This window comes from Protomyctophum parallelum (assembly GCF_964188405.1).
Source record: "Protomyctophum parallelum genome assembly, chromosome: 1".
NCBI classification, from domain to species: Eukaryota; Metazoa; Chordata; class Actinopteri; order Myctophiformes; family Myctophidae; genus Protomyctophum; species Protomyctophum parallelum.
Window position 1 is genome coordinate 57,311,305 of NC_139697.1, and position 26,122 is coordinate 57,337,426.

Below are 26,122 nucleotides of genomic sequence, written 5' to 3' on the forward strand. Positions count from 1 at the left end.
CCGGTCACATGGACACAGGACAGTCACAGGGACAGACATGGTCCCGGTCACATGGACACAGGACAGTCACAGGGACAGACATGGTCCCGGTCACATGGACACAGAACAGTCACAGGGACAGACATGGTCCCAGTCACATGGACACAGGACAGTCACAGGAGAGGACATGGTCCCAGTCACATGGACACAGGACAGTCACAGGGACAGACATGGTCCCAGTCACATGGACACAGGACAGTCACAGGGACAGACATGGTCCCGGTCACATGGACACAGAACAGTCACAGGGACAGACATGGTCCAGGTCACATGGACCTTCTACAACTCATTCTGAGTGCCAACCACAATGAGGAATGCCCTGACAGGCTGACACCATCCGTTAAAAGATGTAAATCACTGGTTTCTTTCAAAACTGTCCTGAAAAATCACCCATCAGGAAACCACAAGGGGAGACTAATTCAATTTCCCATAGAAAGGAGGTGTCATTCACTGCTGCCGTTCTTCCTTTTTCTCCTCAGTAGGTCTACATATTTATCAATGGAGTGTAAATTCTGCCTCAAATTTTGAGTGTGGGTTTTATCAAGTGATCGTAAACTGATCCTGGCGTTAGATTTGATCAGAGCTTTGATAAATGTCACGGGTGAAACCTACCGTCATTTAAATAACACGCTAATTAAATATTCCTTGAAACGCCCCGATATTACGACATGGTTATACCTATCTCCCAATGTGGTCTCCCTATCGGCACAGTTGACATTTGAGCGTTGTGTCGGGATTTATCCTTAAATGAGGAGATTGCACCGTGACATAACTCCACACAGGCCTACTGTACTGTTACTGTAGGCTACAGTACGGCAAGGGAGACTTCACTCAACACCTCCAGCAGTCTCCAATGTCTCCATCATGAAAATATTCCAGCACAGGCAGCGCTGTTGAAATGCTTTTGACTGATACCTGTCCATTCAGGTCATCGGCCAATCGGGGATTGGCTGATGACGTAACCATGTATGTTTATCTAACAACGGTATGTGGATGACGTAACCAATTTGAGTTTCAATGTTATAGGGAACTTAAATTATAACTTTAACCCATTCTGAACGGGAACCCATTTTGGTGTTGGCATCATGTTGTGCTTTAGCTATTGAAAAATAGCAGATCTACAAGCTCATACGAGCTTGTAGGTCTGCTATTTTTGAAAAAATCGAAGAACGACTGACATTTTTAGAATCTGATCTCAGGTCAGAATGGGTCAATCAGACCGGTGTGTGTCCAGTGGAAACCTCGTATGAATCTGATCTCAGGTCAGAATGGGTTAAAAGTCTGTGGATGCTGATAGTGTCTTTATTTGTTATATTTTATAGAGGGGGGGACGGCAAGTTGACAAGAGTCAGAGATAAGTTGTGCGCTCTGCTCGCGCACAAGTAGGCCATTCATGGCCAACTTGTGTGCAAAGCGCAAGTTGGCAGCTCGACAGAGTGCATTTCTAGTTAGTAGAGTTCTCCACAGGCCCGGCCCTACCTACCTGGGTCCTCATCAAACCCTGTACACTCAAGACACTGCCCCCACTGCCACCCTTAGATCTCCATATGGAGCTGACCTGTTCTGACATTCCATCTGACCTCATTAAACCCCATGTATACTCAAGGCACGCTCCATAAGTACACCTGACCCCCCCCATGCCAAAGCGCCAGCGCTCGCCCAGCAGTCTGCTGTCACCCAGGCATATGCGTGCACGGGACCTCACGTGTTACTGGTATTTGTTGATGACATGTACAGTATTATTGTGATGTTTTTATGCTACAATAATGTTGATGAATTGAATACACAGACCACAATGGAAATAAGTCGTTTTTGTGTTATCTTTTTAGCCTTACTGTCTGGCTGTACCACGTGCTCTACATTTATAACTAATAAAGTATTCAATCAATACAAATAAAAAAAGATCTCACTCTGGCTATGTCGAAGAGATGAAGGAAGCCTTGTGAAGCCCCAAGTGCACTCGGTAGACTTGTTTATCAAGAGAAAAGCAGAGTATCAAAATAGCCAAGCATCAAAGCGAGTAACGTCAACAGAAGAGAGGGCAACACAAAGAGAAGTTTGATAAAGAAGAAGAAGAAGATGATGTAACACAAAAGAAAGAGAATAAGTGTGTTTGTGTGTCTAGAGCTTTATGCTGTGACTGCTGTCTCAGGGTGAGAACGCTGTAAGTAACCTAAATACAATAAAGCGTGAATAATATGTACAGGACGCTCGTGAATACACGCATGGCCCTGTGTGTGTGTGTGTGTGTGTGTGTGTGTGTGCGTGCGTGCGTGCGAGAGAGAGAGAAACAGAGAGAGAGAGAGATGCTGCTGCTGTGACAGGAGAAGGATGCCAAATGGAACCTTAAGGAATACAAACCATATGTGTACACTAGTGTTTATCAAACGTATAAAGCTAACGTATTCTACAGTATATGGATGTATATTGTATATCTCTGACAGAAAATGCTTTTTATAGATTCACAAGATAGTATTACCCAAAGGGTTAACATAACACAGCTCATGCCAATGAAGCTCCTTTGAATTGATCTGAGATGGTGCTCCAGTCCAGTCAGCCAATGATCAAACCAGGGACTTGCTTAGAGGTTTACGGTTGGGATTAGGTTGGGGTTAAAAAATGTAAAATAAATAAAAAATAAGAAACAAAAATAACCATCCTAAAAGACTGCTGTCCTCACAAGTATACTGTATACTAGTAATTCCAACGTGCGTGCGTGTGTGCTTTTGTGTGTGTATGTGTGTGTGTGTGTGTGTGTGTGTGTGTGTGTGCGTGTAACCGTGCATGCGTGTTTGTGTGTGTGCAGGTGCACGTGCGTGCACTACATGCGTGCGCGTGTACGTATGTGACCGTGTGCGTGCGTGTGTGCGGACAGTGTAGCTGTTGTTCCCATGGTCTGGCTGTTATTGATTAGTCATCTCTGTGGGCAATGGGGGCCGTTATCAGAGCTGACATGAAGACAGATGCCAGGGGATGATGCATGGGGCAGCAAAAACCTTCAGACGCACAGATAATGGAGTCGCTTGTGCTCGCTCGCACGGAAACACGGATATGTGAACGAGCACATACAGTACGCACGTCACGCACGCACACACACACACACACACACACACACACACACACACACACACACACACACACACACACAATAGGCTTATTACACAATCTAGTGCAGACGTATTGGCAGGAAAGAAAGATTTGTTCTCAGTAACCACGGACAGAGTACGCTACATCTTAAGCAACACCAGCACGCAAACACGGTGCATCAGTTGCTAATGATTATCTATCTAATGTTATAGCACACAGGGAGTTAAGTATGGACACTGAGTTGTGTGTGTGTGTGTGTGTGTGTGTGTGTGTGTGTGTGTGTGTGTGTGTGTGTGTGTGTGTGTGTGTGTGTGTGTGTGAGAAAGAGACATTAAGAGGGAAATTGTCCTGGTCCTCCCAAGAGATTTTGGGGCGTTAGACTTACAATTAGGAAAATAATTCAGGGTAGAGTTTTCCATATTTTATACTGTGTTGTGCGCTGATGTCACGCACCGGAAAATAGCCTATCTACTAGCTTACAAATCAAGCTCACACCACGTTGCCTAAAGGGCCCCTCAATAGTATAGTAATGTTTGTTTGTTTGTTTGTTTGTTTGTTGTGCGTGCGTGCGTGCGTGTGTGCGTGCGTGCGTGTATGCGTGCGTGCGTGTGTGCGTGCGTGCAGTCTGCCTCCATGGGAAAACAGATGAAGTGGAATGTTGAATCATCAGGACTAATGAGATGTGAGTCCCCGGCTGTACTCACAAAGCTATTGATTCCCGCAGCTGTGTTTGGTGTACTCTCAATCACATGTACTCACCTAGAGAGAGAGAGAGAGAGAGAGAGAGAGAGAGAGAGAGAGAGAGAGAGAGGGGGAGAGAGAGTCAATATATTACACATAGTATGTTTGTAGTGTATACGTGAAAGAGAGACAACAGCAGAGAGAGCACGAAGCCAAGCAGTCAATAACATACATAATGCACAACATGCACTATTAGTGTCTTTGTGTACGCCGGAGGAAGAGATGGAGCCGTTGAAATGTTACACCAGGCAATTTCCTTTTCGATTGATACCGACGTCAGTAATGTCTCATGTACACATGAGGTCTGCAAAAAAGATTATGTACCCATTATAGACGTGCAGACAAATCCATCTCTGAAAACAACTGCATATTCAAATGCAATTAGAATACAACTGAAATACTAGGTATGCACTATGAATTGTGCATCATATTGGTTTTGGCCAGTATTTTACCTTAAAATGTGTTAAGAGTTAAGCTTAAAAGGCATTTTGTGGTGAAGGCAGCAGATTCAATCAGTGTTGTCTGGGGGAAGCTTTCAGATAAAAGCAAATATAAAATGTTGTTGAACGTCCATTTGGCAGGGGCGCCCTCTGGCATAGCGGTCGAGGTGCATGCCACATATAGGCTCTGGTCTGACAGCGTGCTGTGTGTTCGAGTCCCGTTCATGGTGACCGACCGTTGCCCCTTCTCTCTCCCCCTTCCTGTCAGTCTTCACTTGAAATATCAATAAATGGCAGAAAGGCCAAAGACAGATCTTTAAAAAAGGGTCAATTTGTACAGTCTTTGAGTTACAAATGGATAAATGAACACCAAGAATTGTACTCTCCAGCCCCCACAAATAGAGTCTCACACACACACACACACACACACACACACACACACACAGTCTTCCATTATCTGAAATATAACCTCTTGGCATCTCTGTCTGTCCCGTCACTGGGAGATGTGTGAGGTGTGTGTAAATAAATGTCAGCCCGCTGAGCTGGTCAGTCCTACAGAGGCTAGACGAGATGGAGAGATGGGGAGAGAGAGAGAGAGAGAGAGGGAGAGGGAGACGCCCAGGGAATATGCCCAGAGAGCTCAACTGTGCAGCCCACTCTCCCTGCACGGCAACACCTTAGTCTCTCATGTTGTTCCTAGCCAACCGTGAAAACAAACAGGAGGTCAAGACTCCCAGCATGCCCTCTGCTCTCCCCAAGGATTGTGGGCCGGGTCAGCGAGGGCTGTGGACAGACCACACACACGCACACACGCACGCACGCACGCACGCACGCAGACGCGCGCGCCACGCCACGGTGTGCTAAACGCTTGGGGAGGTTGGGCAGTACTTTATCATGAGGTGACTGCAGAAAAGCACAAACCCATGGCCAGCATGTTGAAGGACGGGGGTTGTTTATACTGACTCGTTAGTGCGACAACCTTTTGGCTGTTTGAGAGACGTGAAGAGGAGCGGTCGCACACGGTGAAGAACTTTGTTTTTATGATGAACACTGTTATTTTAATCAAACGGCCTGGTAGAGCAGTGTGTTGGGGGGTGGGGGGGGGGGTGGGGCACTGCAATGTAACCACTTTAGTTACATTGGTTATTCCAAAATAGACGATTTACAAGATTGTATGATTGTCTATTTTTAACATTTTTAACAATTCATTTGGGGGTGCTCGAGTCCTGCATGGGTCAAATTTTCGAAACCCGCACCCGCCCGGCCCGTCAATCATCAGTTCCGCAACCAGCCTGTTAACCGTAATTTATATAAAACTCGAAAACCAGATCCGCCCGCCCGACAATAATTAGACCTGTTACCCGTTCGTATCACAGGCACCGATAGCTATCATTGACTTTATTTCATCCAACACCGCATGTGGTGGTGGTGGTGGTGGGCGGCGGCAGTGTGTTGCACATGGAACGGTAGACATGTAGTTGACTGAGGCTACTGCTGCTTATTATCACAACATTATGCATCTTGGCATAATATATCAACAAGGAGAGGATGATAAAAAAAAAGATTAGCCCGATGAGTCGACCGTCTTGATCCAAGGCTGTTTCAAACATCACTCATCAGGCACTAATCTGAATGCCAAAGCATCCGTGCATTATTGGAATAGCCAAGCACTGAAAATGCCAAAAACAAAACTTAGACTTGGACCATGTGGATAACGATGTTCATCCAACACGGTGCCCACACACCGTTGGTGGTGACTAGCACAAGCCAGACTGGCACCGAGCAACATTGGCACACCACCCAAACCCACAGCACAAAAAAAAACGTACTATATAACTGACAGTTGTGCCTGGACTGGAAAAATACAACAGACGTTTTATGTTTGTCGACGCTGTCCATGTGCAATTATTATAGCTACTCTGGTGAGGAAAAACAAAGCCGGTTTCTTGTCTACTGTCTGCTTGTAACGGGGAACAACTTTCTGCAAACGCTGGCCTGAAATACTGCCCAGAAGACATGTTCAAAAGCTCACAGCACAGCAGCACAGGTGTTCCTGTTGTTTTCCTTAATGAGGGAGAGCCTGTGGGAGGCAACTGAATCCTGATACAAAAGAAAGTCACCTAGAAACGGGAAGCTACAGAGTCAAAACCCTCTGTGATGAATTATCCATTCATAACTCAGAGTGTACACGCGTAACGGAATGGACCCGTCAATTTGAACCCGTAATGGCTTTAACCCATTCTGACCTGAGATCAGATTCTAAAAATGTCAGTCGTTCTTCGATTTTTAAAAAAATAGCAGACCTACAAGCTCGTATCGCGCCACTCGGTGGCGCGATATGAGCTTGTAGATCTGCTATTTTTCAATAGCTAAAGCACGACATGATGCCAACACCAAAATGGGTGCCCGGTCAGAATGGGTTAACTCACGGAGTTAGGGCACCATGAGGTAAAGATGCGAACCACGGCCCTATTTGAATGAATAGAATGTTTCAACGTTTTAAGTACCAACGGAGCGATGCCCGCTGGGAATGCATGCCCCTCGATTATGCAATACCCATTGTAGCCGTTGTCAGACCACTAGGGATCTCCATATAGGCATGAAAGGGAAACATGCCTATATGGACAGACAGTCTATTTGATTACATCTGTACACTCTCAAGAATTACAAACGGATAAACAAAAACACTGAAGATTTTACTGTGTATTTGTATATTTATAGTTGAACAAATGCCAGGCTTGTGTACTCCACTGATGCTCTAGTCACTAGAGTCTAGTGTTACCTTTTCAGCAGGCTACAGGATAGGGTTGTTGTTGTTGCCCGTAGCACTTGCCGTAGCACTTGACCCTAGCCTCGACAACCTTACAGGCGTATGCAAAGGCTCAACTTAGAGAGCATCGTATGTAGACATAGTCTACATAGACTATAGTGAATAATACGCATAGCTTCATTATATAGATATTCCACTGTTAGACGGATGTTAGGTTCTTAGCTTACGTATGATTCTTGGTGACTATATTTTAAGTATTGTTTCATGTATTTGACGTATTACCATGTGTTGTTCTTGCTTACTGTAAATCACATCGCATCTGCCAAATGCCTAAATTGTTGTTGCAGTAGGAGAGGGAGAGAGAGAGAGAGAGAGAGAGAGAGAGAGAGAGCTACAGACTGTGATGAGACGAGAGTAAATAAGTGCTTGGTCATGAACAAAGCCATGGTTGTCTCCATGGATGATTTTACTAGGAAATGTAGCACAGACTGACAAAGACCTGACCCCGCTGAACCTCATTAGAAATACATCAAAGTTATCCAACACAACAAAAACAAGACGCGATCAAAAGATAAGTAAACATTGTAATAACACACATAAATAAATAATAAGCTTATATACATAAAAACTATATTATATACTATATATAAATTATTATATACATACTGTATAGTGTATACACACAGACTGTATGTCTACTATTTTCAACATTCTTTGTATTTACATGCAAATCTCTGTCTTACAAAAAAGGAAAATGTGAGGAGTATTTGGCCAGTGCACAAAAGCACGCACACTCTCACTCTCACACACACACGCACACGCGCCAGGATTGTTGACTCATTGGAGCTTGTAACTAATTCTAGAGCTGTTGACAGTATCACGCCTGATGGTGTGCATGTGTGCCAGTGTGTACGTTATATGTAGTGAGAAATGGGCTGTCCTTACAAGCATAATATTAGTCAAATGAATAGTAGTAGCAAACATATTCTAGAGATGAATCCTTACGAATCCTGTGCTTAATTTGACACCACGGCTATGATTACGCCCAGGGCAGCGCTTCGTGGATTTGTCTATACATATTATGTGTACGAATTAAAGGAAAAACCTGACTAAATGAGAAAAAAAAGTGCAAATGCTTCCATACAGGTGTAAAGCAAAACATCATATCATGCACTGTGGCATGCAATTTCTGATCTACCATAGTTGACTTCGATTTCGGATCAAGGTGGCAAGTGAGAAATAACCTTTTCAGGAAAAGTATTCCAATTGATTCAATGTGGTTATAGTCACAAGCTCTTGTTACTGCGTTTCACTGGTTCAATATCTATGAAATCCACAGACAGGCTTTACAACTTTCACTATTTCATCTAAAATAGGAAAATCTGAAAAATAACAGATCTACTACCTCAAATGCGTTACGATGTGATGCGTTACGATGTGATGCGTTACGATGTGAAGCTTGGAGATTGGCTATTCTCTCTACTTTCTGAGATGTAGTGGAGCAGTATTGAGAAATGGACATACTCAAGTGAAGTACCTCAACATTGTACTCTCAAGTACAGTACTTTAAAGGTACCAAGTGGCTTTATGCCACTGCCTACGCTGCTGCAGACGTAGGTCGTGCTTCTGGTCGCTGGGGGGGGGGGGGGGGCATGTCAAAAAGCACCTTGCCAGTCACAAGGCTTTGATCAGCCGACAGTGACGTGGCATTTACCTTGTTAGGGGATGAGAGAATAAACCCAGGGAGAGGGACGTCAAAGAGGGGAGACAAGGGCTGGTCTAGTTCAGTCAATCATGCCGAGACACACTTGTGGGACGTAAGTGCAGCCACGCATGCAAAACACAAACACATACGTGAGGCATATACACGCACAAGCACACAGATGTATGTTTCATACCCTGAAGAAGGCCGTGCTGGCCGCTATGCTTGGGTTATCCCAGGTTCTAACTTCTTTTATGAACTGCTCCACTTCAATAAAGGCTTTTTTACTTTTTTGTTTTTCACCACAAGAGTGCCTTAATTGGTTTATTTTTTCCTTAGTTACACAAAGATGTGTATGTAAAGTACAAAACAAGTACTGTACAGTCTGTACTCTGTAGCCTATTAAGGACAGTACTTGAGTAAAGCTTTGTCACCCTCCATTCAAGGACAGTAAACACATTGCAGAGTGGCGGTGCCCCTGAACCCTGATGCTGACCCCCGCCCACCGTGGCCTCCCGGCATAATTAATGTGATGCTAATGGGACAGGCTGCACTCGTTCAAAGTCCATTAGCGACGTGTCCCAAGCTAAGAAAACGACAGAATGAAATAAATCAAACACACACAGTGAATTCCTACTCTGATTTCAAAAGCTTTGAATTGCCAAGCGCAAGGTTCATACAGGGTACTGACTGTATGTGCTTTGTGCACATTTTGTTCCAAAAGAAAAAAAGAAGCCCAGAAATAAAATACTAAATATGGGACTGCTGACAAAGGACATTTTTGCAGGAGTAACATAGGGTAACAGGAACAATGCGGAACATACAGTACATTACTGATGCAACTACCTGTAAGCCAACACTCAAGCGCTGAATGTGAGGTACAGGCAACGGTGTTGCCAGATTCAGCGAGAGAAATAAGCAAACTGGTCTATGAAAACGAGCCCAAAAGAAGCGACCACATGAGCACTTTAAAACCTTTACAATTTGAGAATAGTTGTGACAATAGTTTTTCTGCATTGGGGGTCCTTGACATGAAAATTAAGCCCAAAGAAGGAACTATACTTTAAAAGCAAGCCTGTGACTTTTTCTCACCAATATGGGCCATTATTACATTATGAACTTTTATTACATTATGAGCTGCCATGTGTTCGTTCATAACGTAACACGTTTTTTATAGAAAAATCTGTTATTACGTTATGCGCTCATGATTTTATTACATTATGAGCTGATTATTATATTATGAGTTTTTATTACATTTAACTTATTACATTATGAGCCCTTTTGAGCCCTTATTACATTATGAGCAGTTATTACATTATGAGTTGCTACAAAGCCCAACGTCGCTTAGAATAAACAAACATGGCAACGTGGACAGGAAAATGGAAGAGAGAGGAACTCAACGAGCCAATTTCAGTGTAGGATCAGGTCACAAGCTGGCACATTTTGTCTTGTAATAATAGCATGTAGCAGATGACTAGCATAAGGTACCGAACATGCTGTTGGAGAGGAGATGTTGGACTGAGGTTAGTGTCATGATTCCTACGGCGCATTCTTCTGATGGCGCGTTGGTCCGACTCACCCCATTACTAACCCTGTCCCTAACCCTAGCCCTATAACCCTAACTGCACATGATGCCACGTTGTCGGCCTAATGCGCCATCGAGGCCTGGACTGGCCACTTGAAGTACAGGGCATATGCCCTGTGGGCCGTCTAATGAATTGGCCTCCCCCCTTGCTTTAATTTTTTTTGCACATGTTTTTGCAGGATGTTTTTCAGTATAAAAGTGGTGGTATAGGGCTTGTTTGTGTGTGTGTGTGTGTGTGTGTGTGTGTGTGTGTGTGTGTGTGTGTGTGTGTGTGTGTGTGCCTTGATGGAGCGGGGCGGTAGAGTACCTGCTATCTGCTTGCCGGTTGTGGTGGGCCAGTCTGGGCCAAATGTTTTATTTATTTTATTTGTTTTGTCGATATCACATAGCCGAAAAAAGGTATAGATTATTAATCATCGATTATCTTTTAAAATACCGGTAGATTAACTGTGGTAAATGGTAAATGGTGCATTTATATAGTGCCTTTATGGTTATCCAAGGCACATTACATTCACCCATTCACACACACACATTCATACATCGATGGCGGCGGAAACCATGCAAGGCACCAACCAGCACATCAGGAGCAATTAGGGGTTCAGAGTCTTGCTCTGAAGGACACTTGGACACTAACTCTGGGGGAGCCCGGGTTCGAACTGGCAACCTTGCGGTTACCATCCGGCCACTATACCCCTGAGCCACCGCCGCATGTGCAGCCCTAATGAGAAGCAGGAGGAGGAGGAGGAGGAGGAAGATTAGACGTATCTCTCCTCGTGGTTTCACCCTGAGTGATATGGAGACGTCTGAGAGTGATGTTCTGTCCTTATTGCCATGTGTTATTGTCCAGCCACAAATGGTTGCTGTTGAAGTAAGGCTCATCCATAATTCAGGACGTGTGTGTGTGTCTGTGTGTGTGTGTGTGTGTGTGTGTGTGTGTGTGTGTGTGTGTGTGTGTGTGTCTCGCTTGCGTTTATACGTTCGGCTTTATTGATTTTCCCTTCCTTCTTTTTGTCATCTTTACCTCTCTAGCGCACCTTTCTTTTTCTATTTGTTTGTGGACATTTTCCCAGAGTTCACTCTGATGGAAAATGCAATCTTGTCCTGTCTATCCCCCATCCTCCCCCCTTCCCCTCTTCTCCCCATCCCTCTCTCACACTCTGTCTTTTTCTCCATTCCCTTTATGACTAATAGAAATTCTGTTAGTATGTTTGTATGGGCTGAGAGATGAGAGTGATTTTGTGGGAGAGAGAGAGAGAGAGAGAGAGAGATGATAGGAGGATTGGGGGAGCTGGTGCCGATAAAAAGAAAACAGAGAAAAGGAAATCGATGAGAGATGAAGACCTAGAGCAAGGTCAAGAGGATATGATCTCTCACCACAGTCACTGCCTCATCCAGTCCAAGAGAGTCAAGCTTGATTCGTCTGTGGGTGTACTGAAAAATGGCGCCATGAAAATTGGCAAAAATAGCCTACCCGCAACCCCGGCAATGTGTTTCAGAGGCGAGTCATGCGACGAGTTGTGAACGTTCCGATGGGCTAGGTTTGGAATACATTTCTGCAAGAATATATATTTCGGCATAAATGCCGGCATGAACTTCGCCATGAATTAGACAGACAGACAAACCGAAACGCGCCGCGAATGCAACGGCATCACAAGCTTGCAAATCGGACGGCTATTTTGGAAAGACTTTTCCCGCACAAAGTTTGGCATATATTTGGCATATATTTCTCCATAAATGGGGCGAGTGTTTTCCAGTGGGACGATGTCCATTTATCAGACATAGATGCAAAGCATCCTTCTGTGTGTCTTTGTCACCGCGTTGCTTGGGAAAGCAGAGACGAGGCTGACACCACGTCAGGTCCTGGATGGATACACAAAGCTTTGTTTGTACGCTGCTATGTCTTTCATGCATGGCCAAACGCAATGTGCACCACACAAAAGTCATATGAAAAATAAAAAAATAAATACAAAAGTACTATGCAAACTTTTCATTGACTGACACTGAGACATTGGCGTAGAGTCGAATCACAGACAGTCACAGTACAGTACTGTGTGTGTGTGTGTGTGTGTGTCTGTGTCACTTCAGGAGTCCACACACACACACACACACACACACACACACGACTCCATATGTATCGACCATTTAGAGTCCCAGAGCAGCGCCTCCCACAGAGAGAGGTCCAGATAACATCTGTCTACCACTACTTTCCTGCAAACACTCAACCAATTAAAGGGCCATTAGTGCATTAGGGTTACAAGCTGGATGATCAGCTACTGTCTGTCTGTTTGTGTGTGTGTGTGTGCGCGCGCGTGCATGTGTGTGTGTGTGTGTGTGCACGTGCGCTGACGTGCGTGTGTGCGTTCATTCATGCATGCGCACAATCACATTTTCAATTTTCATTATCATGATTGTGTGTGCTGTGCATGCACGTCTTAGAGTCCATGTGGAATTATAATAAAATCTGTATATTTCTGGTTTGTGTGTGTACATATCTTTGTTTACACACACACACACACACACACACACACACACACACACACACACACACACACAGTCATATGCAGACTGCACAGAACCTAGGCACACAATCATGCACAACAAACACAAAAGCTTTGCTTGCCATGGCCTCGCACACAAAGCACACACCACTCCTTAAGCACTGCCTTCCCCGGCCCATGTATCATTCATTAGACGTCCCAGCCGCCATCATACAACTTTAATTCATAATCGGGACAGAAGTAGGTCATTTGACAAACATGCCACATCTGCTCCAACGAAGGTTGCGGCTCCTTTTAGCATTAATGTTTCATGGCTGCTTAACCCATTCTGACCTGAGATCAGATTCATACGAGGTTTCCGCCGGACACACACTGGGTCTGATGAACCCATTCTGACCTGAGATCAGATTCTAAAAATGTCAGTCGTTCTTCGATTTAAAAAAAATAGCAGACCTACAAGCTCGTATCGCGCCACTCGGTGGCGCGATATGAGCTTGTAGATCTGCTATTTTTCAATAGCTAAAGCATAACATGATGCCAATGGTGCCCGTTCAGAATGGGTTAAACATGAGAGCAGAGGCCAGGAGACGCCGCACCTGAACAAAGGGGAGGGGGGCGAGGTGAGGGCGGGGGGGGGAGGAAGTGGTAGTTGTAGCGTGGTGTTGTTTGCTAACAACACAGTGTCGACAGGATGGCAGGATGTCTGCCTGCTAAAATACCCGCCGGAGATTGTTATCGTTACAGACACCGCCGTCTCGTCCTCGGGTATAGCTCTTTCCTTGGCACTTAGCGGGGCTTTATGTGCAATTATGATGAAGGTTGAAGGGTTATGTGGCGTTGAGCTATAGGAGACGTCTTCATTATGCAACCGCGGCTACGTTCGGTACAACCTTCAGCGTTATCGGGCCCATGAGGGGGTCCATACACAACACGTTCATTGAATTGACCCCGTTTTAATACTTCACCTTATGATGGTGGGTGAACACTGTGGGTATAGAGTGTCGCAGTCCCGCCCCCTTGAGAGACCCGGAAAAGAAATCCCCGTTCATTTTCCTCATAGACTTTTCAGAAAGTATTTATTTAAAGACGTTTACGCCGCGGACAAAGCCAACTCTTGTCGTGACAAATCTTGACAAAGTTTTTTCTTTTTCAAAATATTTTGTGTGTTGTCATGATTTGTCACGACAAGAGTTGGCTTCGTACGACGCTTAAAATGTCTTTAAATGAATACGTTTTGAAATGTCTATGGGAAAAATGCATTGAGATTAATTTCCTGGGCCTGGCGTCATCATGAAAGGGGGCGGGACTGCGACGCTCTATAGGCGTCACAAACACAACATCCGGATTTGATTGGATGGGCAAATTCCATGTGACATAGTGCTCTGATCAGCACTAATGTTTCCAGGACATGAAGTGACCTGAAACTGAAAGCAGACTTTTTTGCCATAACAACAGTCACTGTAAAGGTCACAGTAAAACTTTATGGTGGCGTCCATCTTTGAAATATGCAAAGTAGGGGTCCAGAGTTGACACACCCAATCATAAAGATAAGTATTCCATTGAGTTTCTCATGCTCATACATTATGAAAGAGACACCAAGTTTGCATTACATAGTGAACTGGACTACAATATGAAGACGTCCTGAACATCTACTATAATGAATGACATGTGCAAAGGGGCATCTTGAGCTAAATTTTCACAGAAATGTGCACTTGTTTGAAGATATTTCATTCACGTGTACTGGCTTTTCTGATCGAGCAGTCAGTTCCCCTTTGTGTGATACTTGCTGTTAAAAGTTTGACTTTTGCACTTGACTTTGGCATTAGCACATGGAATGAGAAACAAAACACCAATGAACACCCCTGGATACATATCAAGGTGGCATTTAAAGCGAGAGCGAGGAGGTGAGTTAAACAAAGAGGAGGGTCAGAGGAGGCCTGGGCAGGACTAACAGTGGCCCTGTCGCCCCCCCGTCTGGATGTCCAACCTCTACAGACGGCTCCCCTTAAGACATCAGATTGACAGTAGGGCGGGGCGGTATGACTTCAAATCTATTTCACCATTATTTCAAACGTTTGCCTCCATCATGATTAATGAACAATTATTAAAATTAAAAAAAAAGATAGAAAATGAATACACTAAATGAAGTATAATACAAGTTAATCAGACTAATCGATTTGGTCATATTTGGAATATTAAATTGTTTCTGTTTTGATTCTTTGATATACATTATATATATATATATAATATATATGCTCATGCATTCGTTTTCACAGACGGAGGCGCGCCGTCTGAAGGTTGACTTGAGCAGGGTTAATTTTGTCGACTAAATGTTGCAATTTTTTTGTCGACTACACTAAGCTATGATGACTAAAACTATGACTAAATATATTGAGAATTTCTTCAACAAATAAAAACTAGACAAAAAAAATGAGAGAGGGGCTAGTGGAGAAGAGATCCAGTAGAACAAAAAGACAAGTAATTTCATGTTTGGTTGCTCTCTGAAAATACCAGTGCGGTGCGTTGTTGTGAGCTTGTAAATCGGCTATTTTCAGCATGCAACAAAATGTAAAATTATGCTGCCGTCAAGGCCTGTCAAAATATTATTTTGTCGACAAAATAAATATTGGTCTAAACTATAAAACTAGACAAAAACTAAAACTTTTCAGATGACTAAAATATGACTAAAACTAACTGAAATGTTATTCAAATGGCTATGACTAAAACTAAATCAAAATTTGCTGTCAAAATTAACACTGGTCTTGTGTCACGAGAGGCACCGCTTCTCGATTATTCAATAAACCTACATGGTCGATATGAAGTTGTAGGTTCGAAATGTCATTGACGACATATTTTCAGTTAATTGCCCAACCCTATACCGGACAGAGAGCCTTCCTTTGGTGTCTCCGATATATTGGCAAGTAACCGTCAATATAATAGAATAATAATGTTGCATTGGTCCAGTTTGGAAAGCAGCCAGTCAGAGATAATTACCACTCCAAACTGTCAGAGCTATAGAACCGTTCAACCATTAAAACACTTTAGGTGTATAATGAAATCCATTTCTGTACACACTGCAATGTCTGTGTGTGTGTGTGTGTGTGTGTGTGTGTGTGTGTGTGTGTGTGGTAGTTGGGGTATAGTGCTTCTCAGCCAACGGAACCCAAAACGGTAGTCTTGGGGGCAGACGATTGGGCCCTCCGCCTATACCCACACGTGTGGATGAAATCTAGTGGCTTAGAGAAGGACAGTCTTGATTCTCAAACTTTTTCATGTCAAGGTTGTCACGGGGCAGCCCACAAGACTCTCAAACTATAGCCCCCCTTGACTCTGAGATGGAAGCAAATATACCCTTATGCAGGTCAACTTGGTTTCATTTAAAGGGGCGGCCCTTGGTTCATCAATGCTATTATTTCTTTATTTTATCTCAGGATTATTGCCACCCTGTTTTAGTAACTTCACTGAATTTAGATGTCACCAGTAGGGCCGGGACTAATTGCGATTAATTTAGATTAATTAACTACAGAATTAACTACAGATAAATTAATCGCATCTTTTTTTTCACCGCGGAACGTTTCTCACTGGGCGCTTTTCTATAGTACTGAAAACTGGAAATAATAAAAAGTCACCCCAAAAAACAGTAACAATATGAAGTAAGTACAGCTTTGTGATGTCACTGAGATGTACTTGTTACTGTTACTATTTTTTTTTTCAGACCTCCAGTTCTAGGCAACACAGAATGGGGTGACTTTTTATTATTATTTCCACAACAGGTATATTAATGACAGTAAAATGTTGAAAATGAGTGGTATCCTGTAGTCACTATTCATTGATTCACTGGGATACCAAAAAACATTAAAAAAAAAGGTTTCTCGCTGTTCTCGGGTTGAATATTGATATGCGATTAAAATGCGATTAATCTAGATTAATTAATCGCAAAGCCTCTGATTAATTAGATTAATTTTTTTAATCGAGTCCCAGCTCTAGTCACCAGATATCGGTAGGAGGAGCTGTCTCATCATCTAACGACGTAGGACTACCCAAACGTGGGTAGTTTCTCACAGTGTCGCAGACAAACCTTCTTATGAAAGAAGAGGTCGTGTACTTTGTGCTCGTCACAAAATCTATCCGGTCCCAATTGTAAAGCAGTTCACAGTCACAGTAAATTAGAATTGGAGGACAGGACAAATCTGTTTATTCTGCCCTACCTTTGAGCTTATTTCCATTCCATTTTCTATTATCACTTCCTATTGTGTTGTAATTGTGTATGGGGTTCCTTTAATGAATAATGGAAATCCCTTGCGAGTCTTGTGTTGGCCCATACGCAGTGGCAGGCTGGCAGCCATTGTTAAAGTCTGTCTTCATACAGTCCACTTATCATGCATCTATTCTGCATTCCACTCAGCAGAGAATTATTTCTGGTGTCCTTAGCAAGTAAAAAAAAAAAAGAAATAAAAAAAAACATTCTAATGTCTCTTGTAATTTTGGTGACACTAACATTGTTTATTTTAAACGTGTATACTGTACCTCCAAATGTTTTGCAAATGTTTGGCAAAAAATAAGTTAAACTTATGTAAGATACCACTTAACTGAATATACAGTAGATCACACACTAGCACTTCCAGTGATTATTTCATCTGTACATTTTTAATCAGCTTCTCATAAGGCATTAGATGACATGTCACTCTTTTTCTAAGTGTAATTAAACATAATACTGCTGCAGAAAAGCACATAATACGTATGCTCTATAATGCTGACCCTAAGGAAACACTATTTTTACACTAGCTAGCTAGGCCTATATAATGAGAGGAGAGGAGATCAGAGGAGAGGAGAGGAGCAGTTACACTCAGACAACTTCTGTCTCTTCCACTTACTGTAGCAAGTGGAATATTTATTCACGCCTCAGTGCCCAAGGAGAAAACAATGTAAACCCTCCTCTTTCTCCCCTCCCATTCTAGTGCTCACTCTCTCCCCGTCTCTCCATCCCTTTCCCTCTGTCTATGAAGTATGAACGCACGGACTCACAGACTCACGCATGCACGCACACGTGTACACACACACACGAACACATACGTGTACACACACAAACACATACACATTACACATACACACACACACACCACACACACACACACACACACACACACACACACACACACAAAGAAGTGACCTGGAAATTGAGTCAGGCCTTGCAGAGGGACAAATAGTGTGAGGCTGTGTGTACTGTGAGCCCTTCCGGTGGCTTGCCAGCCAGCATCACCCTCATCCCTCGTTCCAAACAAAACAACAAGTTACGTAAAACTGTCCTGACTGCTCGCTTGGGCTGGTGGATGGAGGGCTGGGCATTATGGAACAAAATCTATACGGTATATTTTCCTTACAGTTCCAATATAAATGCTGAAGGGGTAAAACAACACTGGCACGGCAACTGCATAGTAAGCCATTATTGTTCTCTCACTGTACATGCATTATGGGTTATAATGTGTCCTGTCACATAGCACAGGGGTATTTTAAGAACATGTATTCTGGCAAACTGCAATTATAGAAAAACGGAACCATGTCCATATACATAAGTACTCAGTGATGGCTGTCAGCCCATGTTTTTTCTCACAAATGTAAATATGATTGTACCGTCGTGTCCAGTGTCCACTCATATTTCGCGACACAACTGTGTCACGTGCTAAAAACAGCCGATCCGTCCACTTGGGCATATGATATTTTCTGTGCGTGAGCGCGACACTGACGTACTGACGGAGTATAAGTTGCGCATAAACTCCTCACGCCACTCCGTTTGTGTTATCTCCGCACGCACATGTTAATTGGCGGTTTAGTGGTCATAAAAGTACCATTAAGTCCAACCCTCATAGCGCCGTGCTTATCAAGCATTTGCAAAGCAGAAAACAAAACAATTAGTTTGCCCCTCGATGACAGTGACTGGGATTAGGAGTGCTAATGAGTGCAACGATGAAGAATGTCCTCCACTCTGTGTGTCTGTCTGTGTGTGTGTGTGTGTGTGTGTGTGTGTGTGTGTGTGTGTGTGTGTGTGTGTGTGTGTGACTCCATCTGCAATTGCGTATATGCAGTATTATCTCTTAATAATATGTGCCTGCACGAAGCCCTATCTCGAGCACAAATGTTACGGAATGCTATTTAAATCAGTGATTCTCGACCTTTTCGATTTCAAGGACCCCCAGTTTGATATGCATTAGGCCAACAGACCTCCATTTGACATGATTAGATTTTTCCTCCGGCACCCAATCTCCACTTTAAAATCCTCATTGTTCACTGAGAGAGAGTAGAAATGGAACCAAATCGACCTGTAAGGGTCCACTATTTGGACCTCTGGTGGTCCCCCGGAACCCACATTGAGAACCAGTGAGTTAGATACTCTGTACTGTTTGCATTTCTGTCTAATAAGGCATTCACTCAATCAACCAATCAATTAAAGATAGCAATGTTGTTTAGACAGGAGCCAGGTTTGATCATTCTTGCTTACCGGTACTGTGTCACACTTCTAAGTTGCTCTGGAAAAGAGCTTCTGCTAAATGCCTAAATCAATTTTCTGGCCCACTTGAACATCTTGAAGGCATTCACAGCCAGTCCACCCATCTGACAACTTGGCAACCAATAGGCTCAGGTGGTCAGATGGGTCACGGAAAGAAAGACATTTTTAAAGGCTACAGTAAAGCATGTTATCAAAAATCCAGCCTGACTATAAGATCCTCTTATAGTGAGGAATGTTACGGTACGGTCCCCAGGGAAGGGGTATAGGGGGGATGGCGAGTGTCATGCTCAAGGGCACTTTGTATAAGACTGGAGGAGCCGAGGGTCGAACCCGTGCCCTTCCGATTCCCAGGCGGCTTTTCTACGCACTCAGATACAGCCCCAAATAATATCTTTATATCACGCAGATCTAATTGAATCACGGGTATCTAATTGAATTAACCCATATGAACAAGATAGAATACTAATGTGGGTGTGCTGCGTGCAAACACTTCCCCCTGTGCATGCTCCCAGGGGGGAGGGGAGGTACACCATAGATCAGCGATTCCCAACCTGTGAGTCCGTACATGCATTTTGAGCAAAGTCACAGACTGCCAAAGGCGAGTTTGGACGAGTTCATAGGTTATTATTAATTATGAAAGATTTCCGTCTTCATTATCATCTGGTTAGCTCCTGTGTGCTATAGCTAGCACTAAACAGGCACTTCCCCAGACCCCCGTTTGACAACCACTGTGTGTTGGTCATGTTTTACGGTGGAAAATAATCACGGCACCCCATCTTTATATTCATGCAATAAAACAATGGGAGTTCACGGCCTAATGCATACCTAGACTATGGATCCTTGAAAATAAAGAGGTTGAGAATCAATCAGTGCACCTCACTCTCCCACCGCTATCACAGCACACACCCTCATGAGCGGACATGTTAAGATACACGAGAGACATTCAGAAAGATTGAACTGGTCCATCACTCCTGGGGAACGCGTGACTTTAGTCCTCCACTCGTGGCGGTGTCAAGACAGCCGTTGTAAAAGCCAAGTCGATTTGACAGAGACACAGTCTTGATGAGGTGGCGTCTTGAGTGTGCATTAGTGGTCACGCCTATCCACTCAGGACGATATGACACGTACAGTCCATCACATTCATCACTCACATCAATCAGTCGGGATATGCAGCAATGGTTTACATGGACTACAGTATATACTGTAGAGTTGTGTGAGTATATATCGTTGCCGTTGGTGGAAACCTTGTTATGTCCAAAACGTATATCAACATGTCACATTGAGAGCTTGTTGTGAGCTTGTAGATTGGCTATTTTAGCTACTTTTGTGTTGCACAACATTTTATGACGTATTAGGGCAATAGTAAAATAAAAACTAAAAGTTGAAATAAGGTTTCTGCCCCACCGGAAATTCTTGGGTAATGCATTTTTACGGTCTGTGTGTGTATATAATATATAAATTCTCTGTATGTTTTATTACTTTTGTCTGTTTCGAGGCAAGCACTATTTCTTTTGCTTTCCTCATTTATTCACCATTTGCTTTCGGAATCGCTTCATTCACAAATATTAGGTTAGCGCTCGCACGTGCATTTGGCTTGTTTTCAGATCTTTTATTCCCACACATTTTTTTAATTCATTCATACTGCACTTCATCACTGTTGGAACATATTAACTCAAGCAGGTTTACGTTACTGCTAACCTAAATAGATCACACTCAAAGAGCAAGAACAACCGTAACATACCAGCGACATGTATAATTCTCTCCCAAAACGCTACCGAAGCAATCCCTCTGCTCCGCTCTCCTCTTTGTTCCCCGTTTAGTAATGACAAGCCCAGACAGTGGAGGGAGGTGCGTAGAGGAAAGGGAGCTGGCCGTGGCCTATTTGTAGCGGTTGCCAGACTCCATCAAGTCCCCCTGCAGTTGCAGGAGGATGTGTCGCCCACCCACTGACAGCCTCCTCGGCTCTGCACACACGCTGTGTCGCCGGTGGGAGATAGTGGGCAGAGATACTCAGCCCAGCTGTCTTAATCCTGTTACACAGCTATGCACATACAGTACAGTACCACATGTTCACCTAACATACAATATATACATATAACTCTGAGAGTGTACACATATTACGTTATGTTACATTTGTACACTCTCACAGTTGGATAAAGTAAAACAGCCTTATTTTTACTGTGTAGTGTGTATGCGTGCTTGAATCTCAGTGGTCTGAGAGTGTACACATATTACATTATGTTACATTTGTACACTCTCAGAGTTGGATAAATTAAAACAGCCTTCTTTTTACTGTGTAGTGTGTATGCATGCTTGAATTTGAGTGATTTGCCACAGGTGTTATCCATTGATTATGGGCCCTGGACACTCTTTGGACCATATACTGTATAACCCATTCTGACCGGGCACCCATTTTGGTGTTAGCATCATGTTATGCTTTATCTATTGAAAAATAGCAGATCTACAAGCTCATATCGCGCCACCGAGTGGCGCGATACGAGCTTGTAGGTCTGCTATTTTTTGTAAAAAATCGAAGAACGACTGACATTTTTAGAATCTGATCTCAGGTCAGAATGGGTTGATCAGACCAGTGTGTGTCCGGCGGAAACCTCGTATGAATCTGATCTCAGGTCAGAATGGGATAAAGTATATGCCAACTCAACTATTATCCTTTTATGTACCTATGCTAACATGCTGTCTTCATCAGTGTAGTGTATTGTCAAACTCACAGATGTTATAGTTCAATTCCAAAGTGATCAAATTATTTTGTGCAATTAAATGGTCAGCAAGATCAGGGGGTCTCAGCGTTTTTGGCTGGGGACCCCCGGACCCCTCCCCCAATACAAACTGAATGCAAAAATAACCTTAATAATAAGAGAAAATATATCATAAATGAATACTGAAACTAGATATAATCATTAAGGAAAGTGTATGCATGTACTATGTTTACTATGTAAACTATTCTTAATTTCCATTTTTCCAGCCATTCACTTGCAAAAAAGAAAAAAAAAAAAATTTGGGAACACCCCAAAATAATTTGGCGACCCCCCGAGGGTTTGCGACCCACAAGTTGAGAACCCCTGAGCTAGATAATGATAAAAAGGTGAGTACGGTATGCCAATACCAATGATAAGTAGGCCTACCATTTCAGGATGTTTACTAATGAATGACATTGTTTCGGTATGTTTAAACTTTTAGCATTCCTACTTTCTCTAGTGTTAACTCTAAACAACTATCCTCTCTCTCTCTCTCAATTCAATGCAATTAAGGTGAAGTAAAGGTAAAATGCACTAAATCCCTGCGAATTGGTAAACCGGCGAGTTCTCCGGACACCAGTCGAAACATCGTTGATTAGCTTTAATCCAGTTTTGTGCAATCTTCGAGATTGTGTACCGATACATTCTGTGCTTCCTATACACTCATAAATCACACGGCGGAAATGTCCTGCAGGCAGCTTGTTTCGCACAAAGTGTTGCAAAGCCTTTTTCACGTCATTTACATTTGTACATTCTGACACTTTTATGTTTGCATTATGAGCATGAGGCTTTTTTAATCTTCATGGGTTTTCTATCTTAATAATGCAAGACAATTATTGTTGCTCTCTGAGATGAAGATTAGTTGCCACATTATAGTTTTATAGTTAAATAAAGTCATGTTGTTTTGAGCGAGCCCGCATTACCACAACCCCATTCATCATTCCAAATGGATGATTCTGATGCAAATAGATCAATCTCTCGGAAATTATGTCTGCTTGATTAAGAAAAACACCAATTAATATTCAGAAGTGGTCTTCCTCTGAAACCTGCAATGTATTCAGCCCTCTTGAAATTGGCTGCGAGATGAGTCAGACATTAATATTCTTCAAGCACGTGTTATTATATTGAAAAAGAATGAAGTCTATTTAGAAAACCAAGTGAGTTGGAAACAAAAAATTAATAGGGGGAGACTGACCATCCACATTCAATGAATTTCAATTACCACATTAGCGCACTTTGCTGGCTAAGCTGAGATGCAGCCTCTCGTCACACACAGGGGAGGCGGCACATAGGTTGGTGAACCAATAGGGAGCCAGCGTCCCTTTCCAGCGCTGGTTTGATCCGCCCCTCTATGCCAAGAAAAGCTGGGGAATTGTCAGACTAGTCAAAAACAGACTGAATACCACCTCCGATTGCTAAAACTGGGTGGACACCATGAAATTAACCCAATATTTAGCCAATATTTAGAACCAACATCTGAATTACTCTTGCTTATGTTGTTTACTCAAATAAACAAAAAGCAGGTTTCTTTCTTAATGATTTATTTTACAAGATGAATCAAGATGAAAAGGTTCTAATAATGTTTTTCTCCATAATGGTTTTCAACTGGTGGTCTGTGAAGGTATTGCATGCTCCCTGACCATTAAAGTAATGTAGGAAATTGAAGATTAATGTTCTTATCGACCACTAGTTGGAAAACAGAGCACTAAATGACCTGGTGATGTATGATGATGACTCATGTTGTCAGTTACTGGGAAGTCGGATGTCAATAACTTCCACAGAAAAGGGAGTTAGAATTTCAAGGGAAAGTGCACCAGATTGAATGGTTGAGTCAACAACCAGTTATTAGGAAATGTGCCCATATAATCGCATGTGTCTGGTTCATACATAAGTTGCAATGAATCAGAATAAGGGCGACTATGGGAAAGGAATAGATCAGTGGTTGAGCTCTGGACCACTAGCATATGTTAGTTAAATAATGACTGCTTGATTTAATTCACCTCAAATTAACATATTCAACGAAGCCCTTATAACTGTCAATATTTAATTTAAAGTTTTTCGTTTAGTTGGTGACATAAATCAGCTTCCAAAGCAGTGGGTGTAGCTTTGTTAACATCTGTTCTGACTGCTGCTGTTCCAGCAAGTACATTGAACTAGGTGTGACCCAACCTATCGGAAGGCTGGCATCTGCCATCGTCTTGCAATGTGAGACAGCAGTGCTGCTAAAGTAAAGGGTGTTTCGCAACCATGGAAAATGATACAATCCAGCTACAATCTGATGTTTACAAAGAAAGTTGGAGGTAGTACAGTCCAGCCAGCCATTGGTATGATGACATATGTGTTATAGAATCTGTATAAACGGCAAATAAACAGCATATCATCAAGTTTAGTTATATTAATGTACAAAATAATCAATGAATGTAAATAATTTAGAATGTATGTAAGAAGTATCTCTATGTTGTGTGACCTCTGGGAGACGATTCTGGGAACATTACGCATGGATTACCAATTTGCCAATATGCTGCTATCTACTCGCAGTTCCATTCCGATCTGAAAGGTATAGGTGGGTCTGTTCTTTTGAGGCATAAAGGTGATAGCATGCAGTGCAATAGGAATAATTAACCCAAATGTGACAAAGGCATGTCATGTTTTCTATGGTGCCATCCTGAAGAAATGTAATACCACGATCCCCAAAGGGCGCATTCCGTATGTGACATCAGCTGACTGGTAAAGAGAATAGTACGGACATGTTGATTGGGTACGTCTCAAACACTCCTTAAACACTCCCATGACTAATTCACGGCCGTTTTGCGCACTCCACGGGGTGTCGAAAGCGCTTCTTACCATGCCCATAATTGTTATATGACATTCCACACGCCCCCACCTCTTAAAACTGTAATATTATATGTAATATTGTTCCACTTGCATAATCGACCCCACAGTCTCCATGTATGACAGACAGTAACAAAGTACATTTACTACCTATGAGTTAGCACTTAAGCTCTACTTCCAATAGTGAAAATGTCCTAAAAGCTCACAATATGTCACAATATTTGCCTCTGAGATGTAGTGGAGTAGCAGAATATTATTTTTATCCCCAATAAAATCTGGATCTCAAAGAGATTGGCTGCTCTGAATCGCCACTTCACTGTGTTTACAATGTTTATTATCAACTAAACAGTGTACATAAACATGGTACATATAAAGCAAATAAACAGCATACAGTATGCCATTTACTTGCGGTATATTTTCAAAATGTACCAGTATCATGTTTATTTGTTGTACTAAATGTGCAAGAGAATATACTTTAATCGCAAGGCCGTCAATCTTGGCTAGCAAGCTTTTTAGTTTTTTAATCCAACAAAATCAACTCAAAGAAGACCCAACAACGTTGTAGCACATTTACAGGAAGCAAGAATAGGAGGCCACCTTGTCCTTCTTAGCCATTAGCAGTGGATGGTACACAGACGATGTAGGCTCCCTGTCACTCTGTCAGCTAGCCAAGTGTCCCCAGTGCATGTTAACATGCAAGTCCCTATCCAGTTAGCATTAACATGCAGGGCCAGCAGCCGCTAGGTGGGCCAGAGCAGAGCCCAAGGCAGGTGGCAGATAGTCGATGTGCATGCTCCTAAATCATTTATGGAGCTGCATGGAGGGGATCGTGTACATGTGTGTGTGTGTGTGTGTGTGTGTGTGTGTGTGTGTGTGTGTGTGTGTGTGTGTGTGTGTGTGTGTGTGTGTGTGTGTGTGTCTGTGTGCGTGTCTGTGTGTGCTATGGGGTTCTATTGATGGCACAACACTGGAACAGAACAAGCTAGAAGAGGAACACAGTGTTAGCCCTGGCAGGCTAGTATACAGAGAGCATGGATGAAACGATATTCCACAGCCTTGGTGGGAACTCCTTCGGGGGACGTGATTAATTTGTATATTCCACATTAACAGCACATGGGGCCCCCGGGGACCCCGGGCAGAGGGAAGAGAAGGGAGGGGGAAATAAGA

General features: G+C 42.9%; 1 protein-coding gene across 2 annotated transcripts in view; it reads right to left on the bottom strand.

The window, feature by feature from the left end:
* The window catches only part of cadm2a (cell adhesion molecule 2a), a 415,145-nt gene that overhangs the window by 331,356 nt on the left and 57,667 nt on the right, over nt 1-26,122 (bottom strand). The gene's annotated exons all lie outside the window — the stretch shown is intronic.